This window comes from Pinus tabuliformis, chromosome 5_1 (genome assembly GCF_031772625.1).
Source record: "Pinus tabuliformis cultivar Carrire ecotype Pingquan chromosome 5_1, CPIR1, whole genome shotgun sequence".
Classification (NCBI taxonomy): domain Eukaryota; kingdom Viridiplantae; phylum Streptophyta; class Pinopsida; order Pinales; family Pinaceae; genus Pinus; species Pinus tabuliformis.
The window spans coordinates 562,683,472-562,704,781 of NC_142305.1; positions in this window are offsets into that span (position 1 = coordinate 562,683,472).

Here is a 21,310-nt window from a genome sequence, read left to right on the forward strand (position 1 = left end):
ATCTCCTCATCTGAACTGTGTTGTAGGTTCATCTGAACCTCCTCTGGAAGCCGAAACTTTTGGTGGTGGAATGAAGTCAATCTGACTGTCGGTTTGTGAGATATGGTCTGCCCTAGTTTGATAATGAAGCCGCTAATGCTGATGCTACTGATCTAGGGTTTGCTACTGCTGATATGAATCAGATTTATTGTACTATTTCTCTCTGCTGAATTATTGTAGATAAAAGAAGATTTGATCAAAGGGTTTCCCCACACATTGTGGGGTTTGTCCCTGGCTAGCCGCCACATCTTGTGTCTCTTGTCTTGGCTTGTTTTCTGTCGATCGTTTAATGTTCTATCTGCACTTACTTTATGTACATGTGATTGCTAATCGGTGGAATATAATAAGAAAAAGAAGTAAACTGTTATAAGCATAGAACATACCATAATTTAACATGGTATCAGAGTTGAGGTGAAGACAAAGCCCGAGCAAGAGCAAGAGCAATCATCGAAGAGAATATTGGCAAGGCTATCCTAAAAGAACTTTGGGGTCCTCAACACTCTTTCCTGCTGAAGACAAGCTCCGTGAGAAAGCTGACTATCACGGATGGAAGATGTCTATCGATCTAACCCTTGAGAATCAAGGAGTGTTGGATCATGTGAGAGGCAATATTGTTGAGCCTCCATCAAATGCATCCGCTGCTGCCTGGAACAAATGAAAAAATGGAGAAGTCAAAACAATGGAAGATCATTCGGGACTCTATCGACAAGAACTTGGTGGCCTACATCTCTGAACTGGACACCTCTAAGGAAATCTACGATAGACTAGTGAGTTTATTTAAAGTTTATGATGCAAATCAAGTTTTGTTTCTTAGAAATAAGCTGAGGGAAATCAAGAAGGGTAAAGATGAAAGTATGCAAGCATACTTCTTAAGAATCACCGAGATCAAGAACGATCTCCTATCTATTGGGGAAACTATTACTGACAAAGAAATGGCACTCACAACTCTTGGAGGATTGCCATTTGAATGGTATGTGTTCAGGACTACTCTTTTGAACTATAATGTAATTCCTGGTTTCGAGGAATTAATGGCTAGATGCATTCAAGAAGAAACAAGGGAAGAAGTGCAAGAAATGCCCATGCCTAAAGGTCCTCCTACTGCCTTTTCTTCTCATGCAAAGAAAAGAAATAATTCCGGGACTAAATCAAAAGGAAAGGCTAGACCTAAGGCTAGAAGAAAATTTCGATGTTACATTTGCGATAAAGCAAGTCACTATGAATGAGATCATGGACATAAAGGGCAACATGAGATCATGTACATATAGGATAGCATGATGATGATGCACACTAGTTTGACCAGCATTATGATGGATAAAATCATGGACATGGGTAGCATGATGATAATCATGATTAGAGAAGCACAGTACAGTATGCAATGGTACAACTCGAAATCCCTCTGATGGCAATCAAAGGAATGACAAATTCACAGCAAAGGTAAGAGGAGAGTTGGGAATCAAGGAAGAGGACAAGCATTCAAGAAGGCTAAAAATTCTAGGATGTATTAAATGCACCTGACATCAAAAGGAACCTAGTGTCCATCTTGGCAATGGAAGACAGAGGCTACAAGGTAACCTTCAGCAATGGCAAGGTATGTATATGGAAAAATAATGTTAAATATGCCTTTACTCTTGGTTTTAGTGTTGATTCATTATATCAGGTCGATGGAAGTCCGTTTGTTGTCATGTCTTGTGACACAACTCTTTAGTCTGAACTTTGGCATCGGAGGTTTGCCCACCTTCATTACAAAGCTCTACCCGATGTAAGACAGATGGTAGCAGGGATGCCCGAATTCCAAGTAGAGAAAGAAGGTGTATGTCCGGGATGTGCCAAAGGAAAGCTCAAAAGGGGACCATTCCGCTCAAGCCAAAGCAAGACCTCCGATATATTACAATTGGTTTACTCAGGCATACCTGAGGTTGGCATTAAGAGGGAGACTACTACACCACATACTCCTGAGCATAATGGTGTGGTGGGAAGGAAGAACCACACGATGATGGAAGCTGACCGGGCCATGCTACATGATCAAAGTCTTCCTAAGTTTCTATGGGCTGAAACTAAAATCACCGTCGTATATGTACAAAATCGATGCCCTCATCAAGCATTGGGTTCCTAAACTCTTGAAGAAATGTTCACCACCGGTAAAAGGGAAGTCGTGATTAGTCATGATGTCACCTTTGACAAAGATATGGCTCTCAGCAAGGTGGACAATCTGCTGACTTTGAGTAGCTCTCAAGAAGCCGACACTAGGGAACCGAAAGAAAAGGATGATGAATCAATGCCTGATGTAGAAGAACCCATGGATCCGATTGATCCTCATCCACATGAGCCTTCCTCTTCTAGGAAGAGGCCTTCATGGCTTAGGGGGATACTTGATGATGCTGAAGGACATGTTGCACCCTGAGGAACCTTCCATCAAAGTAAGAAACTTAACAGGTATCAGGGATACCTGACCATCATGAGCACGATCATACAAAATGAACCTTCATCATTCTCAGATGTCATCAAGCATTAACTATGGAAGGATGCTATGACCATAGAATATGATTCTATTATGGAGAATGATGTCTGGGAAGTAGTTCCCAGACCCTGGACAAGACAATTGTTAATTCAAAATGGCTTTAAAGCATGCAGCAAATGGAAGTATGGAAAAGTATAAGGTTCATTTTGTTGCTCATGGTTTATCCCATAAGGAATGTATAGACTATGATATTTGCACCTGTCGCCAGATATACAACCATCTGCTTGATCATAGCCCTTGTGGCTTCACAAGGATGGAACCTACATCAGATGGATGTTAAGACCGCGTTCTTGCATGGTTCTATCAAAGAAGAGGTCTATGTGGAGCAACCTGAAGGATTTGAGATTTATGATTGAAAATCTCATGTATGCAGGTTGAAGAAGTCTCTTTATGGGCTCAAGCAAGCACCCCGAGCATGGTATGAGAGGATCGATAGCTACTTGATGAAGTTGGGATTCACTAGGAGTGAAGCTAATCCTAACCTTTACTTTAAGGTTGAAGATGACAAGCCTCTCATACTGGTGTTGTATGTGGATGACCTCTTTCTAATAGGTGCAAACCCTCTCATTCACAAATGTAAGAGGGAGATGGCTTCTGAATTTGAAATGAAGGACCAAGGACTTGAAGTGTGGCAGAAGCCAAGGGAAATTTTCCTATCTCAAGGAAAATATGTGGTAAATATATTGGAAAGATTCGGTATGATTGACTGCAAGCCTGTAACTACCTTGAGGATCTTAACTTTTAGAAGTTATATGGTAGTGATGTCGGACCAGACTTGGGAAATGCCTCTGAGTTTCAAAAACTCATTCGCATTGATGTTCTTGGTGAACCTCCGTCTGAACATATGTTTTGCAGTTAGCATTGTGAGCTCATATTTGGTTGAGCCTCACTAGATTGATGCCAGGAATCTTCTGAGATGTCTTCAGGACACAATCTCTCATGGATTAAGATACACTGCCGGATATGTAAGACTACTTGGATATAATGATGTTCATTGGGCAGGCAGTGTGGTGGACCGTAAAAGCACTTATGGGTACTGTTTCACCTTGGGATCTGCTTCGATATCCTGGATAAGCAGGAAGCAGAAGTCGGTGGCTTTGAGCACCGTCGAAGCAGGATATATTGTTGCTAGCATAACCTCGTGTGAGGAAGTCTGGTTGCAAAAGCTCTTCAGTGAGCTGTTTGGATTTACATTGGATACCACTGTGATACTCTGTAACAACCAGAGGTGGGATTCGATTGTTGAGGAATCCCGTATTCGTCAAATTTCTCCAGCAGATAGACATTATCTGGGATATGGTAAGTCGATGAGCAAGGAAGCTCCATCACATTAAGATGATGTACAGGTTGATACACCTTGTCAAAGCCCCGAGGAAAGATCTAATCTATGATTTTCCCAAATGACTTGGAGTCGGCAAGAAACCCTTGTACAAGGGTCCTGCATGTTGCATACATTGAGCTCTGGGAGCTCTGAGGGCTTGCGATTCCTACTGGAGCAACATATGACCACAGGGTGACTCACCCTCCCCTGGTGGTGCACACTGGAACAAGATGATTCGCTCTCTTGTGGGACAAGATGATTCGTTCTCTTATGGAACAGGATGATTCGCTCTCCTGTGTAGCAGGATGATTAGTTCTCCTGTGATGCCTGGATTGATGTGTTCTCCATGGCAGCCTGGATTGATGTGTTCTCCACGGCGATTGTAGCAGGATTGATGTGTTCTCCTGTGAGGCCTGGATTGATGTGTTCTCCATGGCAATTGTAGCAGGATTGATGTGTTCTCCTGTGAGGCCTGGATTGATGTGTTCTCCATGGTAATTGTAGCAGGATTGATGTGTTCTCCTGTGAGGACAGGATTGATTAGTTCTCCTGTCGAGGCATCCTACCCATGCAGTCTGGGACTCATGGGAAGTACCTCTCATCTGATCAATGAGCAGGGAAATGAAGTTAGGGACCATAGTAGTACCGATGGACGCATCGTTGTAACTACCGTACTCCCTACGCTAGGATGACCTCCATTGATCTGGGATCAATGATACTGGTCTGGGACCAGTGGTAGGAGTTGTACCATACTATGACGCTGACTTCGGGTCGGTTGAGACTGGTCTAGGATCAGTGGTACATACTCTGAGACTGACTTTGAGTCAGTGGAGGATGATATTGGTCTGGGACCATTGGAGTTGTACTCACTATGACGCTAAATTTGGGTTGGTTGAGACTGGTCTGGGACTAGTGGTACATACTCTGAGACTGACTTTGAGTCAGTATGATACATCCTCGATCATTTCTTCTTCTTCATAATTCAGACAAAAGCAAAGTAGAACAGAACAATGCAAGAGCAGAGCAGAACAGAACAAAATAGTACAGATCAGTGCAGGGCAGAACAAGACAAAGCAGAACAGGCAAAATAGAGCAGAGCAGGGCAAGGGTCAGGCTGTACAAGGCAGTGCATTTGATGGATGAATAGTAACGACCGATAGACAGATTGCAGATGAAGTTCTCCATGGTTGAGAGGGAGTGTTAAAATTGGCAACCAGGGAAAAACTTCATGTGGGTCATCTTATTCATGGCTAATAATATTTTTATTAGATTCCTCTCTTCGAGAGGTGTAGGATTGATATAAAGATCATCCAATTCCGATAAGTATTCATGGAGATATGAATTTATTTTGATTATGGAATTATTATCAAGCCGACCTACAAATCATGTAGGCTCAGAAGCCCAACAGTCGCATCTATTCACCCACCAACGTTGTGTATAAATATAAGAGGACTTTTCCTCATTTGGACTCACTCATCTCATCACATCTCTCTCTCTCTACTGCGCAGATATGAGTCTCTTCTCTACTGCGCTGAAATGGGTCTCTCTCTCTCACACATGTGAAGCAGGAAGCTGTTGAATTTGAAGCTGCAACTGCAGAAGTAAAGATTGACTTGCGTGGCCTAGAAGATCTCCTCTTTGGAACTGCGCTGTAGGTTCATCTAAACTTCCTTCAAAAGTCGCAACTTTTGGTGGTGGAATGAAGTCAATCCGACAAACGGTTTGCAAGATATCGACTGCCCTAGTTTGAAGCCGGAAACTGCTGAAACTGAAGCTGCAACTGCAGAAGTAAAGATTGACTTGCGTGGCCTAGAAGATCTCCTGTTTGGAACTGCGCTGTAGGTTCATCTGAACCTCCTTAAAAAGCTGCAACTTTTGGTGGTGGAATGAAGTCAATCCGACGAACGGTTTGCAAGATATTGACTGCCCTAGTTTGAAGCTGGAAACTGCTGAAACTGAAGCTGCAACTGCAAGAGTAAAGATTGACTTGCGTCGCCTAGAAGATCTCCTCATCTGAACTGCGTTGTAGGTTCATCTGAACCTCCTTTGGAAGCCGAAAATTTTGGTGGTGGAATGAAGTCAATCCGACTGTCGGTTTGTGAGATATGGTCTGCCCTAGTTTGATAATGAAGCCGCTAATGCTGATGCTACTGATATAGGGTTTGTTACTGCTGATATGAATCAGATTTATTGTACTATTTCTCTCTGCTGAATTATTGAAGATAAAAGAATATTTGATCAAAGGGTTTCCCCACACATTGTGGGGTTTGTCCCTGGCTAGCCGCCACATCTTGTGTCTCTTGTCTTGGCTTGTTTTCTGTCGATCGTTTAATGTTCTATCTGCACTTTACTTTATGTACATGTGATTGCTAATCGGTGGAATATAATAAGAAAAAGAAGTAAACTGTTATAAGCATAGAACATACCATAATTTAACAAAATTACTATGACATGACTATATTGAATTACTCTAAATAATTTGATATGTAGATAGCTTCAAGGATATCTTAGCTAACCCTTGTCACAAGTTCTTAGAGTAAGTCTACTCCATTTTCTATTTCAAAAGCTCTCTCTTGAGAAAGGGCTCCCACCATGGCAATTCAATGTGTTATGGTCTAAATTCTGACTAAAATAATTAAAGGAATTTGTTGAATTCAGTGTGTTCTAGTGTAAATATTGACTGAAACAATTAAAGCACATTTGTTAGTGTGTAGTAAGTTATATTTACTACAATCCATCAAAATTATGGATACATGAAATACAAAATGGATTGCCCCCCTTTATATAACAAAACTCAAAGACAAGAATGTTTCATATTAGGATTAATTATTGTCTTCAGTTCTCTAGTTTAAATTGCATATTGATTTTAATATCTCATTATGTATTTGTTGTAGATGCCTTGTTGTGTTGAGCACGAGTAAGTGGAATACAAAGTGGAGTGTTTATCGTTATATAACAAACTCTAGAGGAGGTGTGTTGGCTATTATGAATAATTATTGGTTTTGAATTATGCTCACCATTACCATCTATTTTTGGATTTGAATGTTATTCACCCCTCTTTTTTTTCCTTTCAACTGAGGAGAGGACACTGCAGTAGAGATAATGTGCAAAGGGGAAGTTTGCAATTTATAGTTTGTTGTTGGCTACATGTTTTGTTTTTGTTGATTTTTAGCATGGTCATTATTTTTGTTGTACTTTCTTAGCTTTGTTTTACATTTTTCTCTCATTTCTTGTAGTTGGTTGTGGTTTTGTTTATTGGATATGCAATAGGAAAGGAAGGCAACAAGGAGAGAAAGTCAAAGATATAAGATGGAGGTTATCATTCATAAATGAAGGTGAATCACCTTAACTATATGCAATGCATTTCACTCACAATTATCTTTCGCTCATTTGTGAATGCATTTGTTTGCTTTTCAATTTATTATATGTTTTATATGTGGTCTCACACTCAATTATACCGATCTCGCTTTGTGTAGTGAGCAACCACAATTTTATAGTCTATGAAGGTCAAGGTGAAGATACCCTAGACATTCTACCAACACAAATTGGACGATTGGTGAGCCATATTATTTTCCTACATAAGAATATTCTCCTTTAGTCAACTCAAATATTTGTTTTTTGCGAATTGATTTATCCTTTTGTCATGGCTTCAGGGTAGTATGATCTTGTTAATGAGTGTGTGGTTTGAGATTTTCCAATAACTTTGATATAGAATAAAGGGAATTGTTATATTGAGGTTCACAATTTCAGGGTTTATTTCTCATGGTTGTTGTTGTTATAACTGTTGACACCTAATCCTCTGCGATTGGGAGAATTTGGAATGTGAACAGTCATCAGAAGATGAACTGAGCAGTCACATTCTTTGTATATAACAATAGCTACCTAATGAAATAAATCGTATTAGTTTTCTGCCAAACTGGAGTTACTCCTGGCCTGACATGGTATCAAAGCCAGCTCCTTTTTAGCTCTCATGCTCCTTGTAACTCCTCTGTCTGCTCTCCATATACCTGCGCTGCTCCTCCAGAGTTGCTCCTGACATTGCCTGCGCCCTCTGTTTGTCATATTCTATATACTCAGGCCTGACATGGTGGGCAGGTCTGAACGCTGAACGCCATAACATTTTCTGCCATTACCTACGCTCTGCCCAGCCATGGTTGAAGACTGAAACTTCAGTAACTGCGTTATTCCACAAACGGTGGTATGGTGAACCTAACGTGAAGCAAAAGACTGTTCTGCGGTGATTGCTGGAGTATGCATTCAATCCTGTCGGTGATTGCTGGAAGCCCAGACGCTGTCACATGAATGTTTGCTGGAGCAGAACGTTTGAGATTCTTCAAACAGAGGCTGCGTGAATGGTCGAAGGAGCCATTTCATTTTTCTGGAAAAAGACAGTAAAACTTTCAGGTAACAAAAGATTGTATCACCGTAGGATGGATTGTGCATGAAACAGTGCGATTTTTGGAACCTTTGTTGTGAGATATTGCTAAAGTTATTTATTTCTGTGCACACAAGCTTGAAAGAATGTCAGTGACAGAGCTGGGCTTTGCGTTTAAAAAAAAAAAGGCTCATTTGAATGCGTTGAATGATGGTTTTAACGCTGTCCAATTTTTAACACAGCGTTTGAATTGTTGTGTACGTTGTTAAATTAATGTTTATATGGTATTTGAAACGCTGGTATGGTGTATTGAACTGCGTTGAATGTGCTGACATGGTATTAACGCTGTTTATATGGTATTTGAAGCGCTGTGGGTTGTATTAACACTATGGTTTATGTGAGTTGTGCGCTGTGGGTTGCATTAACGCTGTGGTTTATATGAGCTATGCGTTGTGGGTTTATATGTGCGCTGTGGGTTTATGCATAGAATGTTATATATTAACCAGCATATATATATTGAATAGTTTGTAGATATGCATTGAATGGAATATGAACTAAGTTTGTAGAATGGAATATAGTGGATGTATTATATGAGGATCCTTTTATAAACATTGGAGGGATTTGAAGAAACATAGTACATAAAAGTATTTGAAATCTTTTTGCCCTTTTGAGTACAATTTCACTGTATATCAGCAGAAGTATTTTTTCTATCAGCAGAATTTTTTTTTTACAGAATGCATTCAATCATCTCTATGGTAGGAATAGTTCTCACTGGCAAGGAGAACTATCATGAATGGTCCCAGATGATAAAACACACCCTCATCTTCAATGAGTTGTGGAAAGGAGTGTGTGTCGGAGAAGGAGACAATGACCCAGTACAGCCTACCTCAGAAAAAGAGCTCGTCATTTGGGAAAACAAGAACAACAAAGCCTATGCATTAATCGCAGCATCTGTAAATGAAGAGGTGCGTCGCCATATTTCATCATATTCAACTGCCTTTGAAGCTTTACAAAAGCTGAAAGAACTCTATGACTCACGTTATGCACTTGAATTTGTTCAGCTCATGATTAAACTCTTCACTCTTGAATTGAAAAATAATGATCCTCTTGCTCTTGCATCTGAAGTAAAATATATAATGCATGATATCAAATCCACTAAGGTTGAGCTGGATATCCCTCTTATTGCTTTTCTCAAGGCAGTCTATCCTACTTACTCCAATTATCTTGAGTCTTTACAAGCAAATGGAAATCTTAAAGATATAACCTTTGAATCTCTTGTGAAAAAGTTTGCTGAAAGAGAGAGAGCCTTTGGAAAGAAGACAGCCCCAGAATCTTCTGAAGAGACTGTGTGCCTTGCTCATAAAGAAAAGCATCCTGCTCAAGATTCTACAAGAGGAAGAGGTGGATGAAGAGGAAGAGGAAGATATTTCAGAGGCAGGGGGGGCAGACATTCTCAAGGAGAAAAGGCATACTTACATTGCATTCGCTGCAAAAGAAATGGATCACATGATGCCTCTACATGCAAGCTACCATGGGACAAAATTGAGCAGAAAAGATACCAACAGAAAGGTAAAACTGATGATACAGACAAAGGTAAAGCACCTGAATCCGCTCACTATATTGAGGCACAATGTAACATTGGAGTAAATGAAGATTTGTTTAATGCTTCACTTGCTTCTTCGAAAAATGATTGGTTGCTTGATTCAGGAGCAACCTGTCATATGACTCATAGAAAAGATTTTTTTGAAGATTTCACTGATAATGTTGATGGAGCAGTATACTTTACAGATCAGTCAAAAATCAAGCCATCAGGGCTTGGCACAATCAGGCTTAAACTGCCTGGTCTTCCAGACTTTCTTCTGGATCATGTTCTATATCTCCCACAGCTCAAGAGAAACTTGTTGTCCTTGGTCCACATCTGCCAGCAAGGTCACTCCATTCATATGTTTGATGGCAAGCTTGAGGAAAGAAAATCTTCTGACCACTCACTTGTCATGAGGGGAATAGAAGAAGAAAGGCTTCTCAAACTGCAAGGAACCTCTGCTCATGCACAACATTTCTCATATATTTCTCATCATGAAGAAGGTACACTTCCATCAAGTTTATTATGGCATGCTAGATTTGGACATTTAAACTATGACAGTCTCCGCTTATTGAAGAAAAATGGTGTTGCTGGTTTGCCTACAATTCCTAGGAAACATAAGCAATGTGATGCTTGCATTATAGGAAAGCATAGCAAGAAGTCTTTTCATGATTCACATTCAAGAGCACATAGGAAGCTTGAACTCATTCATTCAGATTTATGTGGTCCAATGCTTGTTCCTTCTGCAAATGGAAATAAATATATCATGACATTTATTGATGATTACACGAGAATGTGTTGGGTTTATTTGTTGAAGAACAAATCTGATGCCTTTCAAACATTCAAGAATTTTCATAAATGGATTGAAAAGGATGCACAATCTCATATTGGGTCTATTCGCACTGATAATGGAAAAGAATATGCATCAAATGAATTTGAAAACTATCTTTGCCAACATGGGATCAAACATCAAACAATTGTGCCTTATAATCCCCAACAGAATGGTGTAGCTGAAAGAATGAATAGAACAATCTTGAATATGGTACGATCCATGCTTTTCTTCAAAAATGTAAAGATAATGTTTTGGTTTGATGATGTTCTATGTGCTGCATATATAAAGAATAGATGTCCATCTAATGCTATAAGAAACAAGACTCCTTATGAATTATGGTATGGACATGTTCCTTCGGTAAAACATCTCAGGATCTTTGGTTTCACCTGTTATGCTCTGATACCAAAGGTACATAGAAACAAACTTGGTGCTAGAAGTCGTAAGTGTATCTTCCTGGGGTATTCAACAACCTCCAAAGCATACCGCCTCTATGATGAAGTAAATAAAAAGTTTGTTGTATCTAGAGATGTAATTTTTCTTGAATCATCCAAATCTGACAATGTTGTTGAGCGGCAACTTGATCGCTTGGATAGATTCGCAAAAACAAAATCATTTCAAGAATTTGATAATCAGATTCCACATCTTGAAGGGGGGATTCCTATACTAGATCAACATGTGGAATCTTCTTCTGAAGAACACTCTCCCCCGAATGAAACTCCAACAACGGATGATGCTTTAAGTGATGTAATTGATAGAATTGGGAGACTCAATCTTGATTCAGTCCCAACTCAATCAACAGAGCAGCCTAGACCATCTCAGAAAGGTCCCCCAAAGTGGCTGACAAAGACACTTGAAAGTGTTCATCCTGATGAAATTGGAAAAACAGGAACCAGAAATTCAAACCGACAAAATGGAGGTGATGTAGATGACTCTAATTCACCTGTTGATATGGATGTTTCTTATGATTGTGAATTGAACTTGTCTACATATTTTGAACCAACTTCCTTCAAAGAAGCTACTTCTCATGATGAATGGAAAGAAGCGATGCAAAAGGAGTATGATGCCCTCATAAAGAACGGCACTTGGAAGCTGGTTGATCCTCCATTTGGAACCAAACCAATTGGCTGCAAGTGGGTCTACAAGAACAAGTACAAAGCTGACAGCTCACTTGACAAGCACAAAGCTAGGCTTGTGGCAAAAGGATTTGCACAGAAGGAAGGGATCGATTATGAGGAAACTTTTGCCCCCACAGCAAAATGGGCCACCATCCGGACACTCTTTGCACTAGCAGCTCAGAACAGTTGGAAAGTCCATCAAATGGATGTAAAAACTGCCTTCTTGAATGGAGATCTAAAGGAGAATGTTTTTATGTCCAGCCTGAAGGATTTGCTGTGAAAGGACATGAACAAAAAGTATGCAAACTTGTGAAGTCCTTGTATGGCCTCAAACAAGCACCGCGAGCCTGGTATGAAAAACTAACTGAGCATCTTCTGAAACTCAACTTCAATCATTTTGATCTTGATGATGCAACTTTATTTGTCAAGAAAGTGGGCAAAACAATTGTATATCTTGTGGTATATGTAGATGATCTTTTAATGACAGGGAACAATGAAAGCTACATTGCACCCGTAAAGAAGGAATTGGGGAAAAGTTTTGAAATGACTGATTTGGGCTATGTTCATTACTATCTTGGCATTGAAGTAACCCAACATCCAAAATCCATATTTCTTTCTCAAAAGAAATACATTGGAGATTTGTTAAACAGATTTGGCATGATAGAAGGCAATGCTCTTTCTACTCCAATGGAACAAAACTTAAAGCTCACATCTATTGAAGGAAAGGAATTTGAGGATGCAACAAAGTATAGACAGCTTGTAGGAAGTCTCATCTACCTCACCACTACCAGACCAGACATTTCATTTGCTGTTGGAATCCTCTCCAGGTTTATGGAAAAGCCTTGTGAGGGACATTGGTCTGCTGCAAAAAGAGTTCTAAGGTACTTGAAGGGAACTCAAGACCTTGGAATCAAGTATACACAGGTGGACGACTTCAGCTTGATTGGATACTCTGATTCAGACTTCGATGGAGACAAAGAAACTGGGGTATCTACTTCAGGATATGCTATGAGTCTTGGATCAGGAGCTGTCTCTTGGAGATCACGCAAACAATCAGTTCCAGTAGATTCCACAACAGAAGCAGAATACGTGGCAGCAGCTGAAGCAATGAAATAAATTGTGTGGCTCGGGAAAATTCTTGAAGATTTTCAGGTAAAACAAGTACAATCAACTCCACTCATGATTGACAACACCTCTGCAATAAAGTTGGCTAAGAACCCAAAGTTCCATGATCATACAAAGCACATCAATACTAAATATCATCTGATCCGACATCATGTTGAGGCCAAAACAATCCATCTCCATCATTGTTCCACAATGAGAAAATTGCAGACATCTTCACCAATGCGCTTGGAAGAGAAAAGCTTGAAAGATTCAGAACGATGCTTGGACTCACCAACATCCCTTCAGATTAAGGGGGGAATGTTGACACCTAATCCTCTGTGATTGGGAGAATTTGGAATGTGAACAGTCATCAGAAGATGAACTGAGCAGTCACATTCTTTGTATATAACAATAGCTACCTAATGAAATAAATCGTATCAGTTTTCTGCCAAACTGGAGTTACTCCTGGCCTGACAATAACATTAGCCAAGGGCGAACAGGTATGTGTATGATTAATTTATCGCTTTGTATATTTTTTATTCATTTTCTCTCGTGGTTTATTTGTGATCTCATATATCATATTACTTTATGCATTGAGTGACTATAGTTGCAATGTTTAGGATGATGCAGTGTATGTTTTCTTGCTCCACATCACATGCACACCCCCACACAACGTGCCTTGTAGAGGAGGTGGGTAAGGTCGATCAGACAAGCATATTGACCCTTCAACCATTCAACCATCGTGCTAACATACAAAACTGTTGTCTTTTGGACTCTGGGATTTTGGGTGTTCAATATGTTTAGATATGCTTAGATCAGTGTTTTTAAAACCGGAACAGGTGACTGGACCGGTCCACCTAAGGAACCGATTTACCGACCGGAACTGGTCTAATCGAGATTGGTTTGGTCTAAACAAACCGGTTTTAAAAAAATACATTAAATAATTAATTTTTAATGAAACAAAACTATTTTTAAGATTTAAAACCATGATTCCAAGCCAATAGAGACAAAATATGCAAATTTTGCTCATTTATATACCATGTAAAGGTGAATATATCAAAATGGCACCGAGTGCAATACATATCATCGACAAAATAGCAAAATACATAAGCAATGAGGCTCTAAATGGCCTATAAAGTCCAAAAACAATGCTGCAAGCTATGAGGCCATTGGCCTACTACAAGTCTACAGTGTACACATGATCAATCATCAAGTTCATCACCACTACTAGCCACAGGATCATCATCAAGAGCTACATAGACATCATTTGGTTCAGAGTCTAAGGATGCCTCAGCCTGATCTGCAACCTCAGTTTCAATGCCACCAATAACAATAGAAGTGGACCTAATGGAAGCATGAGTTTGTCGACCTACACGACTAGTGCCTTCCATTGGTTCTTTACCTTTCCTTGATGTCGCTACTGATCCTGGTTCTAATGCCGCCACATAATCTGCTTCATCCCTTGCTAAAGCCATGTCGATATCAAAATCAGCCTCAAACACAGGATCTTCATTCTCCTCCACCCATTCTGATGTTGGATCAATATCGTCCAACACAATGGGACTTAGATCAGGTGTTTTGGTCATCATTTGGTTCCTCCTTAGTCGAAGGTTGTATTGCACGAAAACAATATCATTTAACCGTTTTTGTTCCAAACAGTTTCTCTTCTTCGTGTGTATGCGCTCAAAAACAGACCAATTGCGCGCACAACCTGAAGCACTGCAATTTTGACTGAGGACTCTAATTGCAAACCTTTGCAATTGAGGACACTGGCCACCAAATGACTCCCATCAATTCGCTGCAAAGAAAAAGACATTAATTAGTAACTTAGTTTATAATTTGAATTATAAAGAACGTAAACAATTTTAACTTGAAAAGAAAAACAAATTGGAAATTGGAACTGCTTACCTAGTTGGTCCACATCTCTTGCCATCTTTGCCAAGTTTTTGCCAAAAGTACCATTTTCCATAGTGAAAACAGTAAGTTGTCTATGTATTTCCAAGTTGTCTACATGGTTAGGGACCATGCGCTCCAAGCGATCAATCAATCCATCTATAACCTCCCTATCATGCAGATCTCCTAGCCGATTTTTATAATGATACTTTGGGTTCAAAAAATACCCAGATGCATGTATAGGACGATAGAGTTGATTGTTCCATCTGTTATCAATGATCTCCCATATACGGCCATATTTAGCTAACCTATCCTTGTAAACTGCCCGTATCTGCTCCTTTCCCTGATCCATAGCCTCATAAATGCAGCCCATGGCCAATCTTTCCACATCCACCATCCTTATCACCTTAACAAGGGGCTCGGTAATTTTCACAAGCTCTAGAGACCTTTTCCAAAAATAAGTGTCTAACACTTTCCTTTTGGTGTCTTTTCCATCTGGTCTATGAGCCCACCGAGATTTAGACCATTCTTCAAAGGAAAACATTTTCTGCAAGTTTTTATGTTGACCACTGAGACATTCCAACATGAGGAAGTGAGTTGCAAATCTCGTAATTGTAGGCCTAACAAGCTCTTTGCCCCCAGTGAATTTCCTCATTAGGCTCAATACCCATGAGTGGTTGTAAATGAATTTTGTAATGCACTTGGCATGCTCTACAGAGTTTTTTACCCACTCCACTTTGCCTATATCCTCAAGTATGAGGTCTATGCAATGTGCAGCACATGGAGTCCAAAATATGGTCTTATATTTGGTCTCAAGCATATTTCCAACAAGAACATAGTTTTAGGCATTATCAGTGATGACATGTACAACATGTTGCTCCCCAACTTCCTGAATAATGTAATCCAAAAGCTCAAATAGAAGGGTTGCATCCTTCACCTTATCAGATGCATCAACTAATTTCAAAAACATGGTTCCTTGAGGGCAAGAAACAAGGAAATTAATGATAGTGTGGTTCTTTCCATCGGTCCATCCATCTGACATGTGGAACAACCTGTTTTGAGCCATGAATCTTTAAACTCAACCAAATACTCATCAATGGAAGATATCTCTTTTTGCAAAAGAGCTCCCCTCAAGTCATGCAGACTAGGGCCTTTGAAGCCTTTTCCTGCAGCTACAACAAAGTCCCACATAGCTTGGTAATAAGGTGAGCGAGCAGCATTAAATGGGATATCTGAATCATACCACCATCTAGCAATGTATTGATGAGAAGTTTCTTTGCATTGTCTTTTCCAATGTTGATCCAAAGTGGGTTGAGAACTTGGCTGGGAGGAAGTGGTATTAGAAGAGGCAATGTTGGCAGAAGATGAGAAATAACTTTGGATTTTTGTTCTCTTTGTTCCTTTTGATGGTTGGCCAAAAGAAGGATGAACATAGTGAAAGGGGTCATTGGTGGAAGGGATAGAAGAGGAGTCTTGAATCTCATAATCATCATACCCACTCTCTTTCATGGCTTCTAATAATTCCCTCATCCTTGCAATGTCATCTTGGATGGCCTTCTCCCTAGCCTTATCCTCATAAAACTTTTCAAGCTTGGAAATGTATTCTGCCCTAATAGGACCTAACAGAGCATTTGGTGCATCACATGGCTTAACTTGGCCTCTTATCCTAGCCAAGTGTTGCTTCAACCTAAGAATACCCCCACCTCTAATAGATTTATGGCATAATTTGCATATCATTTTTCCATCAATTACATCACAATGAGCCCATGCACTGTCCTTTCCTTTTGGAGCCATGCTTGCTTGAAATAATAACAATTTGCAAAGAAATATGCCATTTAAAAAAAATGTGGCTAAGCAACATCGAAAACCAAAGCTAAATGTAGGAAAACAAATGCACATGCAAGCTACAAAATTTGATAGCATAGAGCTAGAGATTTCATAGCATAGATGACAGAAGTGAGAAGTTTATAAATTTATAACACATAAAAAAATTTAATTCATGGACAGCAGTCAAATGAGGAATTTTCAAGTGAAAATCCTTACCTGGAAATGCAAACTAGCAACCTTAGCCTCCTCTTGAAGATGGCAACTCCACTGAAAGCTACACACTATCTCCAAAATAGCTCCAAATCCAACCCCAGGATGACTACTTCAGTGAAAACTCAACACTCTCCAAGCTCACAAACAAACTCACAAACACTCATAAACACTCAAAATCAAATGTGTGAGACAAATGAGAGTGGGAGGGGCCTCTTAAAGGCTTGGAGAGGGTGTTTTTGGAGGGAAATCACCCTTAGTTTTCCTCCAAAACCCCTAAAACACAGTCAAAAAGTCGCTTTTTGGGCTCACGGTGGGCGTGCCTCCTAATCAGCCGGTTCCATCCTAAACCGGCTGGTTAGGACCGGTTTTTTACAAAATCTGGCGAAGTGACCCCTCTGAGCGAGTTTTTTGGCCAGTTTCGACCGGTTGGCCTGCTAACCGGTCAGTTAGACTAGTAACCAGTTAGCAAGGCTGGATTTAAATACTATGGCTTAGATTCCTTTTCCGAAAAATTTACATCTTATGAAAACATTGTTTGCATTACTCGTAGCAGAAGTACATCTATTTTATAGAATTTATATTTTTTTGAGATATAGCACAAAATATAACTGCATTCTAATATCTTATTTTTTATCTGTTGTAGATGGCTTGTTTTGATGAGCACGAACAAGTGGAATACAAAAGAGAGTGCCCATAGTTATAAAACAAACTCTAGGGGAGGTGCATTTTCTATTATGAATAATTATTGGTTTCGAAATATGCATACCATTATTAATTGTGTGTATATTTTAACCTTGTTCAACCCACTTGTTTTCCTTTGAGTAGAGGAGAGAACATTGTAGGAGAGATGATGTGCAAAGGGGATATCTACAATTTTTCTTTGTTCTTGTCTTAATGTTTTGTTTTCAGAGTTTGAGCATGGCCATGCTTTGAGTTGTACTTATTTTCCTTTGTTTTTTTATGCTCATTTTTTGTAGTTTGGTCTTGGTTTCATTTGTTGGGTGTGTTGTACCCGTTTTTCTTTGTTTTCTTTTTTTCACGTTTTTTGTAGTTTGGTCTTGGTTTCGTTTGTTGGGTGTGGAAAAGGAAATGAAGGAAGCAGACAGAGAAAATGGAGGTTATTATTCATAAATGAAGGTGAGTTAACATACCTATATGCAGTGCATTTCACTTAAATGTATCTTTTGCTAATTTGTGGCTCCACTTGTTTGTTATTCAATTTCTTATGTTTTATCTATGCTCTCATAACCAACTATAATGATCTTCTTTATGTAGTGAACGACTACAATTGTATAATCTACAAAGGTGAAGTGGTGAAGATACACTAGAAATTCTACAAACATGGCACAAAGAATGGGTGAGCCATACTTTTATCCTACAAAATACTGTTGTCCTTTAATACACTAAAATATTTTCTTTTTGCACAATGATTTCTCCTTTTGCAATGGTTTCAAGGTAGTATGATCTTACTCAAGTGTGTGAGATTTGAGAGTTTTTCCTAAAACTTTGATATGTAATAGAAAAGTTATACTTATGTTCACATATTTAGTGCTTATTTTTCATGATTGTTGCTTTTATATATTAGCTAATGTAGGGCAGGTTTGCGTGTGGTTAATTCAAGCATAAGCTTGTTGATTTTTCCATGACACTCAAGAATTTGGTTTGAGTCTAAAATCACGAACACAAACACACTCAAATGCGACAACACTTCGACTTTGCACAATGAAATAACATACGTTAGTGAATTAACTAGTGCACATGACAATTTTTACCTTTTAAAACCCTCTACTTGTTATGTTACAAATTGTAATACAATAGTCTTAGGGCTCCCATATTAGGGATCATGGCCCTTACATACAACCTTGATATAAGGACACAACTAGGGCTTGGTGTCAACTGCTATGACCACCAATCTACCCTAAACAAATTACACTTGACCTACCTTTTGACAACATGCACTATATCCTTTTCAGTCTGCGTACCTTAAACACATATGGCAGGTCTCCTTACCTCCCAATCTACTGATCATTGAACTTGCATATTCAACTGCCACTATCAATGATCACAACTGCTTTTGTGTCACTGAACTTTAGCTCACGGGTTTGCCCACTAGCAGCCTTCTAGCTCCATTAAGAAGTCTACTCCTTGAATCTTCTGGATATGCCCTCTTGTCAACCATATGGCTCTTTTCATAAGCTGAGCTAGGGCTCCATTACTCTGCCTCGTAATAACCCATTGATTCCTTTCATGAACATTGTACTTGAGGTCTTCTAGACTATCCACTTGTCAACCCCTTGGATGCTTAGGTTTCCCTTTCATCCTTCAAAGCTCAACCCTCAGGGCTTCCAAAATTACGCATACACAGTCAACACCATGACTAATCTAGGGCTTTCGAGGCTGAACTTTCTTCTTCATTTTGTGTACTTAAATGGTCCAAATTTAGGGCTATTGCAAACAAGCCACCAACAATGATAAGATGAATTCTAAATGGATTCCAAAATTACCCATATATAGTCAACACCATGACTAATATAGGGCTTCCAAGGCTGCCCTTTCTTTTGCAATTTGTCTCCTTAAATTGTCCAAATCTGGGGCTATTCCAAACAACCTACCAATAATGATAAGATGCATTCTATATCCATGTTCTTAAGTCTAATTACAATTGTTGTTCAAACCTTTGAACATGCCTTAGCTTTTCCTTTACTAAATCACCCTTCTCATTCTCCTTTTGTCTCAAATTTCTACCCACAACAAAGAGTCATCAACCTCCCTTTCTAGGGTCTCAACTCTCTTCATTCATCAAAGATCTGGGTTATTCTTTCACTGAGTTTGGATAGACCATAGGATGGCTCTCTGCACAAGATGAAGCCCTAACTAGTGCATATCAAAATTGTTGTCCAAAACCTCATGGACAACCCTCCAACCTTAGCAATCTATCTCCTTGAAGACGCTACCACTTAGACTCCAAGCAACCACGATTATGGTCATTTTCTTGATTGATATCTTAAGCCTTGCTACATATCTCTGCAGCCCCAAATCTAAGGTTACCTCAGACCTGTGGTACCCCTCTTCCATCATTATACTTGTTTCATTGGTCCTTTAAGGCATGGATTGTTACTCCAACTTTCCTCCAATCCTCACGTCATACCAAAACAACCTTATTTTAGGTATTTTGGCCCTCTAATAAGGTACAAGAGTCTGCGGCTAGATCACAGAAGTACCACTGCGACTAGCCTAGAACATTCGTCCCTTTTCCACAAGTATCTTCCACTACTTGGATGCACAAATTTGCCCATTGAAACCCTCACCAAACTCAACCAACATCCTCCTTGAACTTGAACCAAAGCATGAGACAAAAAGATAAACATGAAACCCTTCTTCTTGCTCTTTATGTAGCTCGGTTTATTGAGTTATGTGGCCTCCTTGGATATGTCCTTACTTGAGAACAATTCCACTTATTGGATAATAAAATGAGTGTCACAACTTCCCTCCTTATATTTTTCTCATGAGGGTAGACTATGCCCTCAAAGGGTGTCTTTCCAAGCCTAGGCCAACTTGATGTTTCTAGACAAACCCCAACTAACTTAAGGAAAATTAATGTCTTCATTTGATCAAGGCCCTTCATCGTAGCCTTAGGTCACCCTTGCTCCTCTATGGGTTTTCCACTTGCAACAATGAATAAATAATAATTCCTTTTCTTGATTTCACACCCACACCTTGGGTATAAGGTCCTAATACAAACCCCAATTAACTTAACGAAAATTAATTTCTTCATTTAATCAAGACCCTTCATCGTAGCCTTAGGTCACCCTTGCTCCTCTAACGCATCTTCACTTGCAACAATGAATAAATAATAATTCCTTTTCTTGATTTCACACCCACACCTTGGGTGCAAAATCCCAATGCTTGGGTTCTTTGCTCACAAAAGGGAAAAACCCTTTTTTGGTGAAAACTCACACAAACCCAAGCATAGGTGGTCTAATAATGATGACTCCTTCATCAATAGAAACTTTTGTGGTGTAAACGCATATAAACCCAAGCACATGTGGTCTGAGAGTGATTACTCCTTCATCAGTAGAGATCCAGTCCTATAGAAGAACATTTCACTTAACTTTGCACTTCCATTGCTGGAATCGATCTTGATATATGCTGAGAAGCTTCAATGATACTTTTCTCCCAAAGAACTCTTTGAGATCCTCTTTGATGTATATCCAAAACATTTTTTTATATCACCGCAACCCCTTTAATTTTGTGTTGTGTAGACGTAAACATGATGTTGTAGCCAAACAACTATGTGACTTTATGCATTGTTGGGTGTTTCAATCACTTATTCCTGCTAGCAGAATGGAAGAGATTGGAGGTCAATGTCTACATACAAATATAAAACAGAATGATTTTTATAATCGTGGAACGAAAAAGAAAGAAGTCACAATAGTTATGAGAAGACAAACTTTGTATTAGATTTCTTTAAGCTAAAAACAATTTTCAACA